General features: G+C 40.9%; 2 protein-coding genes and 1 long non-coding RNA gene across 3 annotated transcripts in view; 2 read left to right on the top strand and 1 right to left on the bottom strand.

Moving 5' to 3' along the window:
- nfkb1 (nuclear factor of kappa light polypeptide gene enhancer in B-cells 1) overlaps positions 1-20,101 on the bottom strand; it is a 1,201,612-nt gene that overhangs the window by 448,673 nt on the left and 732,838 nt on the right. The window lies entirely within an intron of this gene.
- Positions 1-20,101, top strand: part of sqstm1 (sequestosome 1) — a 585,288-nt gene that overhangs the window by 310,670 nt on the left and 254,517 nt on the right. The window lies entirely within an intron of this gene.
- On the top strand, positions 11,955-17,868 carry LOC118496174. Its single transcript, XR_004898661.1, has 3 exons — positions 11,955-12,164; positions 13,722-13,725; positions 17,859-17,868. It is a non-coding gene; the product is annotated as an uncharacterized LOC118496174 (long non-coding RNA).

The following is a 20,101-nucleotide window of genomic DNA, read 5'->3' as shown; positions in this document are numbered from 1 at the left end:
GTTTGTATTAAGATAGTAACTACCTTCCACTCCAAGCACTCCTGCAGTTAAACTCCATGCCTTCTCTTTTCTGGTGTTGTCCTGATAAAAAAAGATCTGTGATGTGGTATTATGAATCTCTCGTTGTCCGTGGTGTTGCATTTATAAACAATATTTTGGAGGGTGCTTTGGTAAATTGACTGGATAGTCTCGCTGTTTCACTGCCTGGCTGTCCAAATGGCCCACGGCTCACGTGAAAATAGGCCTGGCGCGTATATTTAGCGGAGCGGAGAGCCGCTTCAAGCACACTTCTGGGACGCTGGTGATTCCACAGCCATTCAAGTCAATGTTTGATATTCATCAAACATTGACTTGAATGGCTGTGATTGCTCGGAAACGTTCCATTTAGGGATGAGCGAGTACAGCATTATCTGTATCTGTTAACCATATGAATTATCTGTATCTGTACTCGGAAATGAAGTAAAAAAAAACTGGTTAGAGCCAGCTGACGGTTTAAAAAAGAAAAAAAAATCTCCGACAGGCAGAGACTCAACGCGAGTCACATTCTACCAAGCACCACGTCTGAACAAACCCCACGTTTACCAGAACTCTACTGGTTAATAAGTAAGTACTACAAACCGAAGTAAAAAACAAACCTGAAGCTGAAGAAACCTTAAACGTTAACGGAAAAGACCGGCGAACCTGAGGGAGAGACAGAGAGAGAGAGATCTGTTCTCTTCTCAGTGTTCTGTGTGTGAGTGAGCAGAGCAGGGCACAGCAACACAATAAATCTGTATGTGTGTAGGGGAAGGGCGCTGTGACTAGCCTATCACAGAACGCAGACACAGTCAGCTACCCAATGAGGATTTTTATTCAACCCGAGCACAGATATTGACTGGTATTACTCGTATAATACTCGTACTCGGCAAAAGTGCTTTATCCGTACCAGATACTCGTTTCAGCCGAGTATCCGGCTCAACTCTAGTTCCATTTCTTCCAATACTTTCAAAGTGGCTTGACTTGCAGCTAGCTCTGCTGCAGCTTCTTGTTTCTTTGCAGAGGACAGGCTTTAATGTCTGGATTTTAAGCTCAAACGTTTTGACATTAAACTTGAACTGCTTGCAGATCTCGAAATTTTAGAGCTTGAACTGGACCTCTGTGATTTTTCAGCTGTTAGCACTGAACAACCTGGTCTCACAGAATTCCGTGAAATGAACACGGCCCCTTAACTCAAAATCTGTGGCAGTTTCACAGAATCGCCGAAAATTCCGTGACGGGCCCACGGATGCGATGCCTATGTAAGTCAATGACAGGATTTTTGTTTGATACTTGAGAAGTTTTGCTTGGAATGAAAGGCACAAAAATAATCCCATATTTTTTAATCTTAATGTCGAAACTCAGCAGCCACTCAACCACATCATAAACACCAATGTAGGATACAAAAGTCTATTTCCAATAGGGTGTCCAAAAATTCTGAAAGAACAGTGACAGCAACACACCATATACTCCACACATGCTGTAGCTGTTTAACTGGCTCAGTGGTTGTAAATGTTACTTGACAAAAAGACAAAGATAACTGTTTAATTTCCAAGACAACTGCTTCAATTGCACCAGCCCTGTTCACACAAGGACTTAGCCTTTGTACATGGTGCGCATGCTCAACCAGGTGATCTACCCGGGCACCACAGTGGCCAATTACATTTATATGTATGTTACAGTTCATTTAGGAATTACAGTAAATGTGCATAATGTTGGTAATGTTAAATTTACAGATTGATGGTAATTCTTCATGATGAGTTTTCCCTAATAAACCTTTGTAGCTGGACCACCAATTACAAAGCTGAAAGCATAACAACTTCTTCATAGCAACAGAAGAGGCAGCAAAATGCTGATAGGTCGACAATTCATGTAACCCTATCACATTGCAACACAAATTGAGCCAGACCTTCCACCGCAGCGCTGTAGAGATAGGTCTGGCAATGCGAGACTACTATATAGCATTCAAAAGCGGCTATAGAGCGTAATCGAAACCTGTATTCAGGAAGAGTATACATACGACCATCTTGCTACGTCTCGACTCAGAGCTCTCTGTGCAACCCATTCTCATTCCGAACTCGTAAAATAAGGACGTTTGGACAGTGGCTGTCAGTGTCTGATGCGACAAAAAAGGCGTCTTTCAGTGTGTTTGTGTAACACACCGGGGAGAGCAGCAGTTAGATAGGATTTAGCGAGTAGTATGTAAGGGCGAAATTCCACATAAGGAGGTTGGTTGGGGTGGTGGATGGGTCAAACACAGGACTTTCACCCAGGAGAGCGGGGTTCGCGTCCCGCTTGCTATAGTCGCTTTTTTCTTTCCTCCCGCGTGTCTCAGAACCGTACGCCCACCCACGACCCTTCCCTAAACCCAACCGTCCCGTTCTTCCCGCGTGTAACGGAACCGTAAGCCCACCCACGACCTTTTCCTTAACATAACTGCGTCAAAAGGGACGGCAATAGTCCCAACCAAGCACGTTTACTTATAGCGCTAAAGGGACGGCAATAGTCCCGACCAAGCGCGTTTACTTAAAGCGCTAAAGGGACGGCGCTAAAGGGGCGGCAATAGTCCCGACCAAGCGCGTTTACTTAAATCACTAAAGGAGACTTTTAGCGTCAATAAGAACGACAAAGGCACCTGACCAAGCGTCCATATTTTACGAGATGAGTGTGAGAACGTGTTGCTCTGTGACAGTTGTAAAGTTGGTGTTTTTTTTGTTTGCTGGATATTCATATATTCACTATAGAGAGAGTGATTTTAAAACCACAAAATGTATATGTGTAGATAGAGATTGTGTAGATAGTGTGTGTGTGTGTGTGTGTGTGTGTGTGTGTGTGTGTGTGTGTGTGCACATGCGTTTATTTGCTGAAATGAATTACCGTTTTCATTTTCCGCTCATAATAAACAATAATAAACTTTCATTATCCCCACAAATTTGCACAGGCACATACACTAGGGATGTGCATCTCTGGTCTGAGGCCGATGCAATGCGCATCTCAATTTCCAACGATCCAAGCAGAAATCAGTTTCTATATGAACAATAACAAATTAAAAAGAACCTTTTACAAACAGGTCTTTCATAACTAACTGCTTACAACAATTACAACACTTTATTTGAAGGGGTGTGCATAGGACTGACATGACACCTTCATAACTATGAAATGACACCTGTCATGTACATTAAGTCTTTTTCAATGTTCATGACTGTTGTCACTAATGGGCCATCCACACGGAGACGCTTTTTGGTGCAAACGCACGTTTAGCATTGTTTGGGTCTGTTGTCCAAACGAATCCTGTAAACGCACTGCCTGAAAACGCACTTTTTTGAAACCTGGGGCCTCATGTATAAAAGATTGCACAGCTTTCATACCAGAAGATGGCGTACGGCCAAAACTTGAAAAGTACCTACGCACAGAAATATTCACATGTATAAAACCGGGCGTACGCCAGGTCCTGCACACCTTTCCTTTATACATGACAATCCACGTGAAATTGAGCGCACATGAATGAGTGACCGACCCCGCCTTGCCTCCTCCCATAAATTAATATGGAAATTACTATAAATGCGGCCCCGATGTCATTCTTTGTCCAATCACAACGGGTTATCCCGCTGCAGACGAAAAAAAACAAACTTCACCGACTGAGGTTGAGGTGCTGATCACGGAGGTGGAGGCAAGACATTTTTTTTCTGTTTGGAGGTTTGTCATCTCGGAGAAGAAATAAAAGAAAATGCCCAGAGGGGCAAATGGTGACCGGGCGGTGAATGCACCGAACCATGGCAGAAATAAAAAAAAAATGTCTATGTCGAAGTGGAAATCAAGAGAATACTGGCAGTGCCACACCAGTTACAGAACAACATGCATCTCAGTGTCAGTCGAAATTACGCACTACAAGCAGTTGAACTCAGTGTTTCTAATTTTCTACGTGTTAGTAGGCTCAGTGAAACTGAGTCCAGCGCGAGGGAGATCCGACTCAGAGGAGGAGAGGTTAGTGAGGCCAGCGTCTCCATGGCAGGTGACAGTGCGCATGGATCCGCTGCGCCACGCATGGATGAAATAATGAAATAGTAAATAGGACTACAGTAACAGAAATATGTGCAGAATTAAGACAGTCAAGACGGCCCAGTGTTCACCTTGTTCACTTTATAGCCTACAAATCATCCACGCGATCAATTACGCATCACATGAGTTTGCCCCCCCGACACAGCGTTTGTTCCTGGGGAGATGGATCCGTGCGTCCCGCCTCCTGTGCGCCATGGATGTCTGAGCCTCAGCAACTAAAGACTCACAGGCACTATTGCATTTTCCGTGCCGATCTTTTTGTTGCCAGTAAGATATTTCATCTATGGGAAATACAGAGGATGACTGAAAGTATTTTCTAAGTGGATTTATCATTTATTTCCCGTCCTAATGTTTAACAGAGATTAAGTAGCCTGCGAATTAAACAGTTGATAGTGTGAAAGATGTGAAACAATTTCCACATAATATGATCAAACTTTTATGGAGTATCAGCGGATATATATTTCATAGACAACGTCACAGACGTATGCCAGTAACTGTAGTGGAAACTTTATTTTGTAATGTTTAGTGATTTTCGGCACTTTTCAGTTAGAATTCGCCACGTTACAGAGCCAGAAAAGACTTTGCGGACGGCCCGCACATTCTCACGACTGCTCAACAGTTTGCGTGACGGCCCGCACATTCTCACGTCAAGTTCATTTTTTATACATCACAAAGTGTCCGTGAACACCAGCGTACGCAAGCTTTTCGTGCGTGCGCAACGTTTATACATGAGGCACCTGGTCCCAGGGTGAAAAAATTTGAAAACGGCTCCCTTTTGGCCTCATTTGGACGGAAAAGCCGCATACTTGCGTATCGATGATGTCATCGCCACACCCCTCGACCTCTTACCCGCCACTGACACACACGACTGCGGTGAAGCTAAGCGAGCATATCCCATCTCCATGGTCAAACCAGCTCACTTCATCTAAATACTTTGTCTCTGCTCCCTGACACTCTGCCGGTCCTGGATTCTACACTAGATATATTGCTAACGTTATGTAGCTAACGTTAAACATCGCTAAAGTAGCTGACGCTCCAGCAGCGACGTAACGTTAACATTAGCTGCTATGGTTATCTGTTTATAAAGTGGAAGTAGACAACTTATCAACTAGCTAGCTAATCTGTCTGCTTATCAACTCCTTGAACAGAATATAGTAACTTTTAGCACGGATTATTGTAGAAAGGCCACTACAAGAAAAACGTGTAGATTATCAAAAAGACATTGGATCATTGATGTTTGTTTGACTGCCGATGTTAGCTAGCAGCATTAGCGTGCTAACATTAGCTCTGCTAGCTAGCACGCTGCAATCATGTCCGATGGCAGACAGAATTGCAAAATAAAAAGCAATCCAACAGCACATTATACAATGTAAACAAAGACGTTTTCTTGCGGCGGCCTTTATAAAATGAGCAGTGGTGAAAGTTATTATAGTCCATGATGTATTAAGAGAATGTTATAGTCTAGTCATGTTATGATGGGAAGTGGAAGTGACTATGCTCTTCTTCTTCATTTTTTGGTGAATTTTTGTAGCAGAAACAGCGCCGCCTATAGGCCTGGAATATGAAGTAGCGCATTGAGTCATTTACAAATGGATTCGTTACTCGGAACTATTCTTGAAACGAATCCAGGGAAGACGGGTAAAAAAAAGATTGTTTTGGTACGTGTGGACGTGGCCTAAGTGTCATTTGGTAAATTGTGACACTGACATTATGCAAGCCAGTATGTTTTGCTTTGTTATGACAACTTGTAATTAACCTAGACAACATAACCTGTCATAAATATCAAATCAATTATCAAACTTTAAGAAACTATTTAGCTTTATGTGTTAACATCACTTTAAATGTCATTAAGTGGTTGGTTTTTACATTGGCTGTCATGAGACTATTATAATTGTGTCATGAATATTTTTCCTTGTCATCAAGTAAAGTGAAACAATTTGTCATTAAATTTGATTTCACCCTCAAATGCTTTTATAATTGTAAAAGAAAGTGTGGATCACCACAGAGGAAGCTCCAGGAACTTAAGAACTGCCATCAGCATCCATCTATTTCATTATACACTGAAAAGCAGCCCTTTACCATGTAGAAATACTGCATCAGAAAAAATACATACATCATTTAGGGACCGTTCGGTATTTATGGAATGGACCACCGGAGGAAAATAGGGGAGGGTCATGTCTTTTTATTCTTTGTTGATGGGTGGGTCACCCAACATTTTTTAGCCTGGGGGGGGGGTCACCCAATTTTTTTATTCATGAAAAGAGCAAAATTTCAAAGTGGCTTGTTTGGTGCATATTTATCCATGTAGCTCTCAGTCTCAATGGTGGTAGATAATACATCAGATTTCATATACTGCTTTAGTAAAAAAAATATTACCTGGCTGACGATGGGAGCAGCAGGACGTAAAAAACGAAACTTACTGTTGCACTAGTCTGGACATCTTGCCGTGCCAACCTTGCAGTAAAGGTTTCCTAAATGCCATGTATATACATGTGATGTCAGCTTACTAATTGATTGCGGGTTTTGTTTAGATTTGGACTTTTATACGTTTATTCCACTTTGTTTAAACGGCGAAGTGGAGAGGCCTCGTTCACCTGTTTGGAGCTGGCTGGTGAATGTGACGCTCGTATAGGCCTTGCTGGATACATCGTGACTCTGTTTATGGATCTACTGATCTCTGTGGATTACTTTTTTTTCGTGTCATTGGATTACGGCAAAAGACGGATCTTTTCTCTCAACGTTTATGGTGAGTTTGGAGAGGCATCTCAACAGACTGTAGGTCGAACACTGATTGTTCACTGTTACATTTTAGTTGAATTTAAGTGTCGGGGCATTCCGCCACCATCTGTCCGTTGCGTTCCAAAACAGCTGTGCCACGATTGGATTTCATAAAGGCAAATTGTTAAATTGTTACAATGTAATTTAAAATCTGCTTTAAAAATAAACATATGTGTTTTGGAATATAATGTTCAGCTTCGGCACCTTTATCTATGTGCTAAAATATACAATGACGAAGCCTAGTGACAAGTCCATAGCAACCAGTGTTGAATTGTTATTTCCCAGAGCACTTTGCTGAATGGTCTCAATGTTTTATTGTTTTATTTCATGTGAATACTAGAGGAGTAACTTAGTATTTAAAGTAATGCAGTAATGCAGGAAGTGTGCATTTAGTTTCCATGCTTATTGTGTTTCCACAACAATGTTAGTGAGTCAATCTACTGAAATGGCCACCACACCATAACAGAGGAGTGTGATGTGTAAGATGAGAATGCAGAGGTTAACTTGTGTATGTCATGGCTGTAAAGATCAAATGGCATCTGTATTTATTTGCTAAGTGCAAACTAGCACATAAGGGGAGGGTCATGCCTCTTTTTCATATCATGTTGGAGGGTCATAGCAAAATTATTACTGACGAGGGGAGGGTCAAGTCTTTTTAGGTTAGAGGCTACAAAACTCCTCCGGTGGCCCCTTAATTAAATAACGAACAGTCCTGTAGATCACCCTTTCTCAAACTACCGTTAGCTAGTAGCTGTTACACACAGTTAAAATGCTGACAGCTAAACGGTGTAAAGTGTGACTTTATTTTACTGAAAAGGATTTCACTGGAAAGGATTCCAACACTGAGACATACAACCGTTTGCAGCTAAAGACATTGACTAGACTAGCTGCACTATGGCCACTGCCGTTGTCGGAGAAACAACACAGACAGGACTTAATGGTGTGTTCAATGGCAACGTGTAAGGCTTGTGGTGCATTCAAAGTTAAAATATCCTTTTACCATGTAGTGGTTCCTTTTGTCATTTAATAGCAATTTACTGGTGAAAGAAGTTATTGTTCTAAGTTATTATTATTACATTTTAAATAAATCATGTATGGCCTTATAATAAAAAAGGCAATCTTTAATGTCACCGTTACAAGTTATAACATTTTAAATAAATCATTTAAATTTGACCATATGACCTTAGCAATAAAAAAGTCATTCTTTAATGTCACTGACTTTCGTTATGTGCTCTTCTTGTGGAAAGATCGTGTTGGCAAGGAAGTTTATGACATGACATGAGATAGCACAGAGACAGAATTCTATAAATGTAATTGTTAATAATTAATTACGTTTTATATAATAAACTTGAATATAATAAACTAAAACTGTTTATAATAAACAAATAGGGGCCTAAAGCAGTACGGCAAGTCAATCCGAACCCAGCCCACACCTCGTAGGAATGTAACAATACAATTTATTGAAGTGGTTTCATAGTAATCAATACATCGTCTATTTGAAACGTTACAGTGATCATTCATGTCCCGGGATAAAAATGATTGTTTGCCTGTTTGAAATTGTTGTCATGACAGCGTTGACAGCTGGCGAGCCTTTGACATTCGGGTTGGCTAACTGCCGTTCACGTTCAATATTACCGAGTTAACTGTCGGCTAACAGGCTATGCTACACGTGTAACCCTTGTGTTATCTTCCCGTCGACCACGACAACGACAACTTTTTGTTTTTCTGGGTCAGAATTTCAAACTCAAACTATTTTTTTTTTTACATTTTGGTTGTCTTTTCGACACTTGGTTGACACTTCTGCCTATTTCCCACGTTTTTGTCACTTTTTTCAATGTTTTACTTCTTTCAACGTTTTTGGTCACATTTTTCCACGTTTTTGTTGATTTTTTTTTTCTTCAAATGCTATAAAATTGAATAAAAAACCCGATTTCAGTTAAAGTAGTGAACTGATCATTTATTTGACTTTTGAATCCACGTTATTTCTTTTTGAAAAATTGGTTGAAAGAAACCTAATTTCTGATATAGAAACTTTTTGAAAATGGGTCAAATTTGACCCGAGGACAACAGGAGGGTTAATATTACCGAGTTATAGGTCGGCTGGCGTTCACGTTCAATATTAGCGAAACCACACTTTCATAGCGAGTTCAGGGTCGGCTAACTGGCATTCACATCTGTCCTGCGGGCATGAGAAAGTGAGAATTAGACGTATTCTGTCAGTGAAGGCTACAGTGAGGATGTCACTTTCCAAATATGTAAAGAAAAGAAAAGTTGACCAAGAAAACAGAGTTTTCAAAGACGAGTGGACTGAAAAATATGCGTTCATTTTGCCCCAATCCAGAATGAAGCCCAAATTGTGTTTGATTTGCACAGAGACCGTTGGAGTTGTGAAGAGTGGAAATGTTAAACGCCACTATGACACAAAGCACGGATATTTTCAACCAGCAATATCCTCACAAGAGGTGAGAACAACAAAACTTCGTCAGTTAAAATCTTCCTAGGAATCAACTAACAAGTTTTTTGTGAGATCTGTGACACAGCAAGAGAGTGCTACTGAAGCCTCTCCCCGAGTAGCCTTTATATTACTGTGCCTGTTGTTTTTTGATATCACTGTGCCTTGTTGTTTTTAAGGTCGGTATGTTTAATCAGTTTTTTCAGGCATGAAAACAAAAACAGTTTGCTTATTTGTAACATTTACTTTTTAGGCATCAAAATCAATCAATGAAGATTGTTCTCTTTTTAATATTCCTTCTAAAACTGTACAATACACCTGTGCATTTTATCATTAATGTTGGAGCTGCTTAAATTCAAAAGCAACCATTTTGGGGCAGACAGTGCCATTTATTTTTGCACTAGTTTGGAATGTATTTTGAAAATTCCTGACACTTTTAAAGTTAGAGTTGCTTTAATTTAGGCAACTGATGGCAGTCAAACGTGACATTTTTTCCACTAGGCTTGAACGTAATTTTTCTCTGACTGCCTTAAACTTGAATTAACCTAACAAACGTATTGCTTGTAAGTTATCAGCAAGTTTAATAAAAGTAAATTGCTTATCACCAATCGGACCTTTGACCGTGTATATAAATCAGATTTGGACCTTTGAATATAAAGAATTCCTGGCCTAGAGGATGGCCAAACATTACTCAGCCTTGGTGCAAAAAAGTCTGACAAAGGCTGATTTAGATTACATTCACAAAGTAAGATCTCTTCTACTTGTGGATATTCCACTCTCTAATTTAAAATAATAATAATATGTTCAGAAATTTTCCAGGTCATTATGAATGACAGTATAGAGTTCAGAGTTCAGAGTACAGATACTGTGAGTATAGCATTAAGACCGTTCGCCTGCTGGGTCTTCAATCTGCTCTATCCACCTTTCTCAGCTCCTCTCGCCTTCAAATCTAATCACATTTTGTCCAGCCAAGTTTTGTCCTTGAATATTACATTAAGTAGAGTGCACCAACATTATTAACCTTCCCTGTGCCACTATGAACCATTTCCTTTAAATCTATGTCTCCTGAAAACATGGTTTAGAGAAAAGGTCAGGGATCAATCTCTTCAGGATACCTGCATGACAAAGATAATTATACTTCGGATGAGAGTGTATTCTTTTGATTTTATAAACAAAATGATTACCTAACCTGGCCACCCGAGCACCTGACTTTTAAAGGGATACTTCACCGATTAGCATTAAGCTTTGTATCAGTAGAAACCTGGTAGTATTTTCGAATGACCATGCTTCCCTCCCTCATGTCCCCCTGAGACTAGATTTCTCTGTATTGTGGGCCATTTAGCGTCATCAGAGGCATTTTTGCCTAGAGGCTATGGACTAAGGCCAGCTAGTTCTGCATGTTTTCAACCCGCCCATAGGGGGTGCGACTGAGCTAAGCTAACAAGGCTCTCTCTTTCAGCAACAAACTACCGCACATGTGTACCACCGGGATACATTGGTACAGATCGGAGAATATGCAGGAAACTTTTTTACAGACGGAATACTCGACACATTACGCAAGCTTCGCCTGCCACAGAGACCAGCACCTCAGCCTGCAGTGTCGCTCGATGCCGCTAGCCGGGAAAGGGGACCTTGAAAGCGGTGTGCAGGAGTTTGAGCTAGGTGGAAAGCTAAAGCTAGCCGGCCAGCTACATCCAACTTCAACGAAACTCCCAACGCAAGTTCAGAGACTGCTGTGTTTTTGTTTTTGTGGAAACATGGCTGAACAACAGTGTACCGGACTCCGCTATATCCAGCTACCAGGCCTGCTAGCCTTCTGAGCAGATAGAGATGCTGCTGTGTCGCCGGGTAAGACTCGTGGAGGTGGGCTGTGTTAACGCGGACTGGTGAAGAAATGGGGTGCTTGTATCCAACTAATTGCTCACCACTGGTGGAGTTTGTCACTGTTAAATGCTGACCATTCTACGTGAATTCACGGCTGTGTTTATACTTGGTGTTTACATCCAACCAAGCGCTAATGCTACCAATGCGTTAGCTGAACTTTATGGAGCACTAAATGTAGCCTGTTTCGTATGTCGTTTTTATATACTGTCGTTTTTATATTCTGATTCTGATTCTAACACCACTTGAGCCACGGTGAAACATTTTGTGTATATGGTTGAAATGACAATAAAACACTCTTGACTTGACTCTCTCTCTGTAACCAATTTCACTGTCTATGTCTGTAACCGGTAGGCGTGGCTTGGGAGCGGCCTCGTAGGGAAGCGAAGCAAGTGCATTCTGGGAGGTGTTGTCTTTCATCCACATTAGCCAAAAATAAATTTTCTGGGTTTTCTCGGTCTAGAAGGCACCAACTTCTAAAAAAAATTTCACATTTCTACTAAATAAATGATCCAATTTAATACATATTCATTCCAGTGGTGAAATATCCCTTTAACCACTTTGAAAGTTAACTGGCCGGGGGGCTAAATGTTAAACTTTTAAATTAAAAGTTGCGTGACAGACTAAACCAGGGTAATTAATTACAAATTCTGTTGGGCCAGATTTTAAAACCACAAAATGTAGATGTGTAGATAGAGATTGTGTAGATAGAGTGTGTGTGTGTGTGTGTGTGTGTGTGTGTTGTGAATTCCTCACACTACAGAGACTGTGCAGGTTGTAGTGTGTGTAGTTACGGCTGCATTAGTTACGTACGCTAGTTACGTAAGAAATCCCCGAGATTGCCTCGTGTTTCTTTTCATTATGGCGGTTGCCTGTACAGAAGTCAGAGACAATGTAAGTTTGTACTCTTTATATTTAGCTATTGTTGCAGCAGATTAAACTATTCCTGAGTTGTTTCAGTCTGCAATGAGTACTGAATGTTTTTTTTTACCTGTGATGTGAAGCTGCTAGTTTATCTGTATTTTGCTAACTTGCTAACTTTCCACTGTATTACACGTTATTAGCTAATGTGTGATACATTTTTGGAGTCTTTAATCGTTACTGTGCTGGAGAGGATGTTTATTTGGACAGTGTGATAATTGTACTTTTTTTTTCAGTATTTGTTAATTAGTGATTAATAACCTACTGTTTGATAACAGATAATGGTAGTTATAATAGCTGTGACATTAATGTACCTTTTTGGGGTTTATTTCAGAAACTTCCTTTATCCAACGATGTACAGCTTGTGACTGCCTGTAATGCACCATCTTACTACCAGGTAAAAAGTTGAATTCCACCTGGAGACTTGTACTCTCTGATAGGAGCCCTGAAGCGGCTAATACACACTATCCAGCATTCACAGGGTTAAAATCCCAACAGTGTGTGTGCTCATACTGTACTGAATTTTGTTGTCCCATGCCATGGGAACGTTAGTTTACTGTTGGTGAAGATAATAAGCTTTATTTTCGTCATTCAAAAGTTCAGACCTTCAACATACATTGGTGCTCTGAGTGGACAAAAAGGTTGATTATTTCGCCCACCAGGAGTTAAGATCTCAAGTGTTTCTTTGCGTTGCTTCATGTGCCTTTTCTTTCCACTTTTCTTCCACTAAACAAGAACACCCACTTACCGGATTTGCCGGCCCCTTCCATAGTCTAGATCACAGAGATCACTTGTTAGCGTAACTCAGTTCCACTGCATGCCATCTTGTTGGCACATTAGCCATTTGGTACCCTTTGTCTGCGACATGTACTAAAACTCCAAAGAGTCTCAACTCCTGCGGTTTTGATTAATCAGAATTGTTGAGGTTATATAAATTCTATTATGCCCAGTTCAGACGAAAGATGACGAGAGAAGTTGAAACTTGCAATTACTTGCAACGCACCAGTCTGCAACGTTCTGAAACCTGCCAGTTCATACCAATGCGATGAGACGGTGTATCATCTCCATAGCAATGATTCTTACTTCGACTCATACTTCTGTCTAATTTCCGACTTTCAGCCTTTTTCATAGTTGGATATATCATTTGTTGCGTCTAAATATGAATTTGGATAGGAGCCCATATATAGAGGTTTACTCCTCAATGCAGCAACCGCAGGTTCGACTCCGACCTGTGGCCCTTTGCTGCATGTCATTCCCCCTCTCTCTCCCCTTTCATGTCTTCAGCTGTCCTATCAAATAAAGGCCTTAAATGCCATAAAAAACAACTTTAAATATGAATGTGGATAACGTTAGTGATGGTGAGATGTTTGCTACTGTTGCATTTCTAGTGATGAAACGGCGAAAACGTTTTATTTATGTGATTAGCACAGTTGTTAGCTACAGTTGCATTTCTATTAATAAATCGCCGAAAACATTTTATTTATGTGATTCACTGCTTTGTTCTAAAGCTGTTCCCTCTCTTCAGTCACTCTTGACTCTAGCTTGTTCGACCATATACCGTGCCTGCGGGCTGTGATTATTTGTGTATGTGTTGTAATAACAGCTGGTTGTGTAGGTCAGTGATCGGATTCACTCCTTCATTGTTCACTTATAAATGTGAGATTAATTAATTGAGCTAATTAATATCTGCATTTTCAAGAGAACACCACTTTTGAGATTGTACCACAGTTTACTATTTGGTCAATTTGAGTGTTTTCAATATATCAATATTCACAACTTTATTAATATTGATAAAATACCTTTGATAACTGCTAATAACTGAGCCTGACAAAATGTCAGACTATTCCTTTAATGTGTAATTGTGTGAATATGGGCAGGGTACTTAGCAACGATTTGCTGTTAGCAAAACGTCTCTGCAAATATGTCATTATTTCATGGGCACACTGCCATGAAATTTGCTGAGTAAAAACTATGTAAAAAGACACTTTAACAAACAAACAAAGAAACACTCAAGGCAATGGACAAAAAACAATCAAGTTATCATTATTGTTACATAATTCAAAGGCATAACCTCATGACATGAATGGAAGGGGAACTAGGACGACCAACAAAGGTAACTGAGTCCACTGAGTTTGGCAGATCAGTCGTCACTGTTAGAGCCAAAAAGTATTGGAACCTAGTACCAAGCGAGATAAGAGAATGGAACCTAATACGCTGCAGTCTGCCCTTGTCCTTAGCAGTGGCAGCAGCGTACCGGATGGTGATACAGGAGGTGAGGATGGACTCGATGATGACCGTGTAGAAGTGCACCATCGTAGTCTTTGGTAGGTTGAACTTCTTCAGCTGCTACAGGAAGTACATCCTCAGAAGTACACATCTGTACTTCCCCAGAGAATAAACTGCTTGTTTTAATCACCTTATGGCCTTTCCTTTAGTGTGTCCCTCAGGAAAAGTTTTTTACTACGTTATTATAGAAAATTCCTTATGATAAGATAAGATAAATCTTTATTGTCTGTTCACACAGAAAATGTTCTTTCATTGGCTGCTCCAACAGTCAACAGATAACATTAAAAAACACAAACATAAAAAACATCTGTATGGTCCCCCAACAACATCTGACACACCTTCCGTCTCACACACACACACACACACACACACATACACACACACACACACACAAACACACAAAGTGTCTTTATACATATTTTTTACTCAGCAAATTTCATGACAGTGTGCCCATGATCACACTGCTGATTCTGCTGATGAAGTATTTTATGTTCTGAATATTTCCCAGGCACTTTACAGATACACCATCCTGCTCCACCTCTTAAAGCCCATGTTGCAGGTTAACCACCACTGTTGATTAATGGGTACATAAAGCACTCAACATATGTATATCATTGTTAAAAATGTCTGCAAATAGTATTAAAGGTATTAAAGGCCAGTTTTCGCCGTTTTAGTAGTTTAGTGGGTTTTTTAACGCAACTCGGTGATGACGTCACGTTGGGGAGACGTGCCTCAGTCTAGTACTAGAACTATGGTGACTGACTGGGATGAGGAAGAGCTGTTTTTACTGTCAGTGAATAGCACCGAGTGAAAGTCAATGTTTTCTTTATATCTAGTGACAGTGATCATGTCGTTAGCTCAGATAAGTACCAGTAAACTTATCTAGATCTAGAAATAGAAGGCATCATGCTAGCTATGGGCTAACTTGCCAGTCAGTCTCACCTGTGAAATCCCCCGACGTTGTAAACACATTTTCGATTAACTATATAGCTCACGTTTTGATGGTAGCCTACTAGCTCCAGTAACAACATATTTGCCTAGTGTTTATTTAATACTTGGATGGGGATGCTGTTCGGCTTTTCACAAGTTTAGACAGCTAGTTAGCTAACGCTACGCCGACGTTTTGCTAACGTTAGCGCAACAACGTTAGCCTAGACGGCTAGCTAGGTAAATATTACGACTGCCTTCGGAGTTTCCTATATCTGCGTCCACGTTGTCAACATAAGACATGTGGCGTTAGTGCTCCTTTTGTACCATAATTGTATTGAATGAAATGTTAAGCTTCGCTCCTACGAGATGGGTGAATTTTTGTTAGCTACGTTACACACAAAGTTAACTGGCTATAGTTAGCCTGTGCTAGCGGAATTAGCTAACGTTACGTAGCCAGCCAGCAGCTTCGGCAGTAGTTTCGGCGAGCTAACCACGACAGCTAACTCATCCACAACGTCTCTATTTCAAACATCACTGCAGGTTGACTGCTTTTAGCAGCAGAGGTTGATTGTGGACGACAATACTGTCGTGGTTAGCTCGCTGAAACTACTGCCGATTGTCAAAGTTGCTGGCTGGTTACGCAACATTAGCTAATTCCGCTAGCATACAGGCTAACTATAGCCAGTTAGCTTTGTATGTAACAAAAACCCACCCATCTCGTAGGAGCGAAGCTTAACATTTCATTCAATAAAATGATGGTACAAAAGGAGCACTAACGCAACATGTCTTATGTTGACAACGTGGATGCAGATATAGGAAACTGCGAAGGCAGTCGTAATATTTACCTAGCTAGCAGTCTGGGCTAACGCTGTTGCGCTAACGTTAGCAAACGTCGGCGTAGCTGTCTAAACTTCATCCCCGTCCAAGCTGTGTTTCACTTTCCCTCCAATATTATACACATAATAAAGACACGGACTCGGTCGAGACCAAAAGCCATATTTTGCAACACCAGCGGCACAGACCGAGCCCATATAGACAGTGAACAGAGACGGGGCTTTCGTCTGTCGTCTCCCCAACGTGACGTAATGCAATGCATTGTGGGGGAAAAGAGAATCATTGCAAACCCCCCTCCCCCTGCTTAAAGCCCATGTTGCAGGGTTTATTTTCTAATTAATTTGCGCAATTTGCTTGTTGGTAATAAACATTTAAACGCTTACCTAGCAACATCAAATACAACAGATATCATAAAACGGAATAAAATACAAAAAAGTAGTACTATTTTACAGGCATCATCTGAAGCTGCTGGGACATCATCTTCTCTGGCAACACAAATGGACTACAGCTTAGCAGTCATGTGACTTCATGCCATGAGATCATGTGACTGCCTTGTGTATTAAGGCAAGGGGGTAAGCTTCTCCTCAGACCGCGAACCTCCTATGGCGCCATTTTGATGCTACAAAGCGATCACCCCCCGTTAGCATCCCATTGATTGCCATTCATTTTGACGTCACTTTGACAGAGAATAACTTTACATCTGAAGCGTTTAAAGACTCTATTTGTCCATTGTTTATTTCTAAAGAAACACGACAATGTATAAAAGGCTCCATTACCTTGTACCTCACGTTATGGCTCCGTAGCAGACGTTTTTGTAAAAATAGGCTAACGATCATAACCACGCGACTTACTGTCGCATAGTAGAGGAATTACCGTATAGTACAGGAGAAGTGCGCAGGCAGTTTCGTCTCACATTAGCTGTTTAAGTGTAATTACTAATGTTAACTATCATTTTAGTGATCAATAATTAGCCTGTGCCTATGTTATCTCCTTACATATACCTACGCTCTCTGTCTCTGCAAGATTGGGAATGATTGAGATTTCTCTTGGCACAGCTACCAGAAGACTTACAACTTTCAGACACGTTGCTCACGGCACATTTACGTTGTCTCTCTCAGTTGGAGGCTGCGCAGTAACGCTCAGCGCTCACCAGAAAAGTGCTTCTAACGGCCTTCACTGGTCTCCGTCCAGAGCAACGGGATCTGTTGGTCCATTCTTATATACAGTCTATGATTAAGGCCAGAGTTACTTCCTGTGCAGACTAAACAACTGTTGAAGGTGTTTGGATGAACACTGAAATGTCTTGTATTTTATATTTTTTAATCCAGTGTTTTTAAAATTAAAGCTTTGTTGAAAAACATGAAATTATGACATATTTTATGCACAAACCTTTTTGAATCCTTATTTATGCAGAGACGTTTTGCTAAGAATAAGTCGTTGCTAAGTACCCTGCCCAAATTCATGTAATATTTATGATTGTCATGATTGCAGTCCCACAATGATACACAGATTACATGTTCTTGTAGGGAGATAGGGAGGTAGAGCACCAGAGCACCATCACAGTGCGTCCCGGGTGGGGTGAGGGGTGAGGGGGGGTGTTGATCACCTCCTTGTGCTCCTTTTTGGTTGGTTGAGCAGTGTTATGGAGTGCTGAATAAAGGAGTGCTTGTACTGATTTTTCCTGCAACTTGGCACTCTAAAGGCCTTTTTACAGTCGCCGTTCCCGACCTGTTGCGCGACAATGTGACGCCAAAATGACACACGACAAAGCGGAAACAGGAAGCATGGACGAGTTCTCTCTTGTAAACTTACTGGGTTAAGATGAGTTCTTTTATGGTGAATGAAAGGCTTGATCCGACGAAGTAGGTCATTGAATCGTTGTGCAGACATTCTGAAGTATTCAAAGTGCTTCTCTTCGTCTATCATCCTCATTTGTTTCACGAGGATATTGAACTCACCATGTTTATGTCTGGCGTTATTCAAAGGACGAACATTCCACCTTCTTTTTCTTCGTTTCTTTGCAAGCAGGCTCAAAAGCAGCTGTTCTTCGACTCCAATATCATCTTAGCCACTGTTGACAATGACGTCTGTCGGTACACGATCCGTTCTGCCTGCACGATCCGTTCTGCACATGCGCAAGATAATACTGTTTTACCGAGGATATGACCTGCACGATCTGTTCCACGCTAGCCTATGGCTAGCCTCCACCGGGAAGCTAACGTTAGTTTAGCTAACAGCTAATTCGGCTAACCGCTAGCTGACAGCTAGATTCAGTCTAAAATAACGTTAACTCAAACGTAATGGGAAAAGCAGGCTACAGCTAAATTAAGACTTCACAGTAATAACAATAAAGACAAGTATTGAGTGATTGTATTTTAAATGAGCACAAGTAAAGTAGAACTGACGTAACAGCTGTTATATATGTTAGGTGTTTGTTATATATGTCAACGTTTATTTTCAAGTTTTATTTTGAGGGTCTTTTAAAGTTATTACATGCTGTCTCAGCTAGCAGTTAGCCGAATTAGCTGTTAGCTAAACTAACGTTAGCTTGCCTGTGGAGGCTAACGGCAGACCGCTACAATCAGCTAGCGGTTAGCCGAATGAGCCGTTAGCTAAACTAACGTTAGCTTGGCTGTCGACCGGAAGCGTGGAACAGATCGTGCAGTGTCGTAAATCCTCGTACAACCGCGTATTCGCGAACATTTTGCGCATGTGCAGAACGGATCGTGCAGGCAGAACGGATCGTGTACCGACAACGTCAATGCTGCTGCCAGTTCTGCCATTGTTTACCTTTTTCTTCTTCTTCTAGTCCGTAGAAATAGCAAAGTTGGTAGCCTTTCCTCAGTTGCGACACCTCTGTTCAGGAGAAGACTGCAACTAGTGTCGCGACCACCATGCGCGAGTATAAATAGTTACGGCGTTCCCATGACGTCACACTGTCACGCAACAGGTCGGGAATGCCGAGTATACTGCAAGTTTAAAACGCCGCCCAGAGGGCAGAAGTTGGTACTCATCATGTAGAACATGAGAAGGGTCCATGGTGATTTTCCCTGCCAGTCTGAGGGTACGCTTAGTGCAGCTATTGAGGAAGGAATTTTAAACAGAGTGACCCACCAACTTGGAGCACATCCCCAGAAGCTGTAGTATCCTGGTTTTCAATTTGACTGAGAGGCCACTGAACCAGACTGGGCCTCCGTACTGCAGGACACTGGATTTCCTTAATGGCTCCAAATGACCTAGGTAATCCTCTGTTGAACTTTATTGCAGATGAAATCCACAGTACTGTTTTCCATTCAGTCAAAGGCTCTAATTGCCTGCAAAAGCAAAACAACAGCCATACACAAAGGCATCTTGTGTGGCCCTATGCCACCCATTGGTAAAATGGATAAATTAAATAAAGTATTAGCTTAGATCCTGTCAGCAGAGGACAGACTTAACTGCAGGCACCAACAGGTCTCATGAAGTCAAACTTAAAACCAAAAGTTGATGGTGATTAAGCTAGCTTACTTGTTTCTATGTTGAGAACTTAAGTTGCCTGATACACGTGTGTCGTATTATGTTTGTTTATTCTTGAATGTACAAAAGTAGATTTAAATGTTATTTAAATTTAAATGTTAAATTACAAAAGAAACAATAGTAGCCTACACTTTGTAAAACAATTGTGAGAATTGTGCATGTGTGTGCACTCCAGGCTCAACCAGGCTCAATATAAAAAGATTTAACTTATCCTTGTGCTACCCAATTATATTCAAGGCTAAGAGGTTCCTTTTTTTTTTTTTTTTTTACTTACTGGTAAATCAAAACCAATGCAGGTTTCAGGCCATGAATAATTGGAAATTGGATGCAATATGCTCCTACTTTTGTAATTGTTTTTTGGGTTCAGAAACTGGAGGCTGTTTGTATTTGAGAGCAACACTGCCAGTGACCTCAAGCTCTACAGCACAA

Source organism: Sander lucioperca, chromosome 1, assembly GCF_008315115.2.
Source record: "Sander lucioperca isolate FBNREF2018 chromosome 1, SLUC_FBN_1.2, whole genome shotgun sequence".
NCBI classification, from domain to species: Eukaryota; Metazoa; Chordata; class Actinopteri; order Perciformes; family Percidae; genus Sander; species Sander lucioperca.
This window is presented reverse-complemented; position numbering and strand designations above follow the sequence as displayed.